Below are 3,673 nucleotides of genomic sequence, written 5' to 3' on the forward strand. Positions count from 1 at the left end.
TTAATTCCTATAATTAGTATTGAATATATTGAATTATTTATGAATATATTTGAAGCTTTCGGAGGCAAATTTAAAAGGAAAATCTGTGGTTGAATAATTGATTGGAATTTGCAAAGCGAGGTAAGTGTCGGGGTTAACCTTGAATTGAAGGAATAGCACCCTTAAATTGTTTGTTATGTGAATTGCATGTAAACGACGTATAGGCGAGGTAACGAGTGTCTATACGTCGTCAAATTAATTGTTTGCCTGCTAACTTTAAAAAAAATCATAAATTATTTTTAATCATAAATTAATTATTGTAATAATTGTTTCTATCTTATTCTTTGCAAATATAAATTCTTGAATTTCTGCATTAATTGTTACATGCTATTTGAATTATGTGCCTTAATTGTTATTTGACATTTAGCATAATAAATATTAAACTGCCTATTTGCTCCCTGATTTCCATAATAATTTGCTATTTGTCATTGTTTGCTTCATAATTAAACCATAATTATTGTATGTTTGTTGTCTCGTAATTTTATATTAATTGTTACATTTATTGAGAAAATTTCTTCTATAAGAATTGGTAAATGAAAATGTTGGAGGAGCGGGTTGCACGCCGCAATATGATTGATTATAATGAATATATTGGAGGATCGGGTTGCACGCTGCAACAGACTTATTAAAAGTCAATATTGGAGGATCGGGTTGCACGCCGCAACAGACTTATTAAAAGTCAATATTGGAGGATCGGGTTGCACGCTGCAATAGACTTGTTAAAAAGTTAATATTGGAGGATCGGGTTGCACGCCGCAACAGACTTATTAAAAGTCATTATTGGAGGATCGGGTTGCACGCCACAATAGACTTATTAAAAGTCAATATTGGAGGATCGGGTTGCACGCTGCAATAGACTTGTTAAAAAGTTAATATTGGAGGATCGGGTTGCACGCCGCAACAGACTTGATTAAAATGAATATGTTGGAGGAGCGGGTTGCCCGCTGCAACAGAACTGAATGTGAATATATTGTGAGAGCGGGTTACACGCTGCAACAGAAATAATGGAAATAATAATTGGTTATGACTGCTGAGTTGCCTTCAATTATTATAAATGAATTACCTGATTTATTCCTATTATTGTTGTTGTTACTAATATTTTGTACAGGTTAATGTAAGTGAACCGCCTTAGCCTCGTCACTACTTCGTCGAGATTAGGCTCAGCACTTACCAGTACATGGGGTCAGTTGTACTGATACTACACTCTGCACTTCTTGTGCAGATTTTGGAGTTGGTCTCAGCGGCGTACCATAAACTTGCTCGGATTTCAGCTATCAGAGGAGACTTGAGGTATAACTGCATGGCGTTCGCAGTTCTGAACTCCCCGTCTATTGTACTTTAGTTGTGTGTTTATTTCCAGACAACTTTATTTTATTCAGACCTTTATTTGTATTTATTCTAGAAGTTCGTGCACTTGTGACACCAATTCTTGGATGGTATTTAGACACCGTTATTATTATGAATTATTTCAAAATTGCTTCCGCATTTGCTTCCTTGTTATTAATAAATTTAAAAATTATTTTAAAAATGGATAATGTTATTCTAACGTTGGCTTGCCTAGCAAGTGAAATGTTAGGCGCCATCACGGTCCGGAGGTAGGAATTTCGGGTCGTGACACTGAATGTTGGAACATGTCCCACACTTGAGACTTGTTGATCTTTGAGCACTCAGAGGATGTGGAACAGATTCCCCATCTGGTTCTCAACAAAGTTTATTAAATCATCAAAACATTGCAAGACACCTAACTTATCAGTTGCCAATTGCCATAACTGAGGCATCGCCAAAACTTTTGTTAGCAAATGTATGGAAAAATTCATTTATCGTAATCATGGTTAAGATGTGTTTTTCATTAAGTAAACACAAGCCATTGATATTAGTATGGGACACATCATCATCCATCCAAGTTATAAAAACTTAGGAAAATGGAGACAACATAGAAAACAGAGAGGGATCAGATTACCCATGTTACACTATATTCTGAATCTACCTAGAGAAATATTAAATGGGCTTCTTATACTTGTAAATTATTCTGACTGGGGTTCAAACTTGTTCACTTTGTCAGTGTTTAACGACAAGTTTAAAACCGTAAACTTGACCATATATTAGGTTACAAGTTAAATAATAATCAAAACGTCAATAATCTCTGAAATGGACCAGTTCTGCCGCTCCTCTGAATATGCGGGAGAAAGTAAAAAACTTTAGGGATTTACAAAATTAAAGCCTGCACCAACATTGATTACGCATATATATGTATTAATGTATACAGAATTAGAGAAATCCGTAAGAACATGACAAGAAATCCATATATGTGGGATACTAGATTTTACATGTAAACTAAATCAGAGGGCATAGCTTGATGGATGAAATCCTTTACAACATGTAAGTTAATTAAGAGAGATTCATTGCGATATCACGAGCAATGATGTAGAAATAATTGTATAGTACTTATAATGGATCAAATTGTTAGGTGTTCAAAAAAAAATTAAAAAACTGTAGTAAGATGGTGATGTGTGTATGTGTGAAAATAAGATATATTTTTTCTCACTCAAAGCGCAAATACGTTTCCTATCTTTCCTAATGATTCGCAATCGAAACAACAAAAGAAAATTATTTTTGGCGAAACGAACAAGATACACTAAAGGAATAATATAGGTAAAATAATGGCAAAATTATTAAGTGATACTCCATATACATGAATACAAGTAAAATCTTCTGGCAAGCTTCTCTTAAGAAATTTGTTCGTCCGATGAGACACTATTATCTAGCTAGAAGCTCTACTTTTCTATAAGTTCCATTGAGTAAACTTCATTCAATAAAATGGTAAACTGATTGCTGCTCACTCCTTCCGTACGCTCTGGTTCCACCATTCATTGTTCAAGATTGTGAAGATCAACAGCATATTATATCACAAAAATCGTCAATATCTAGGAGCACATCATCAGCCCAATAGATCTGTTCTTGGTAGTTGGAGCAGTCATTAATATAGCTGCTATTATTATGTTCGTTCATCTTCTGAGTCTCGTCCATGACTTGATGTTCGGCTAGAGAAATTGGTGCTGGTTATAATGTTGTGCAGCATAGCTTCGATTACTTTTGGAACATCTTGTTCCTCCATATTTACCCCATGATTTTTCTCAGTTCTTATATTCTTCTTGATTCGGCACGCAGCAATATCCTCCTTAGGAATATTGTTTTCTCTAAAGAAATCATCCCCGACGGAATATTCTTTCATCAGCCAAATTTTATTGTTCTCTCCTTCTTTACTATGACTAGTTTGAAACTTGAAACATCTTCTAAACCCAACCACAATTCCCTTACCATTCTTGATAGGATCAATACCTGTTTGGCCTTTCCATGCCCTGTTGGCGCAAGTTCGACGAACTCTTGTATGTTCGCTCTTCTGCTTCTTCAACCGAGTAAAAAAATAGCGAACCTTATCTTGGGGATGATCAGAAGCTCCAAATATCTCCCATGGTGGTTGGTCTCCATAGATATCGGCAAGTTGGAAATTAGGGCATTCACTCGGCAAAGGCTCGCTCTTTAGGAACCTTTTTAGAAAGTTGATCAACTCTGCTTCAGTTGGGTGAAACCGAACACCCATGATACACCCACGGCGTACAAGTAACGTCGACAT

At 35.6% G+C, this 3,673-nt stretch overlaps 1 pseudogene; it reads right to left on the bottom strand.

Moving 5' to 3' along the window:
- Nucleotides 1-2,928: 2,928 nt before the first annotated feature.
- Nucleotides 2,929-3,673, bottom strand: LOC142179864 (NAC domain-containing protein 71-like; annotated as a pseudogene).

This window comes from Nicotiana tabacum, chromosome 4 (assembly GCF_000715075.1).
Source record: "Nicotiana tabacum cultivar K326 chromosome 4, ASM71507v2, whole genome shotgun sequence".
Taxonomy (NCBI): Eukaryota; Viridiplantae; Streptophyta; class Magnoliopsida; order Solanales; family Solanaceae; genus Nicotiana; species Nicotiana tabacum.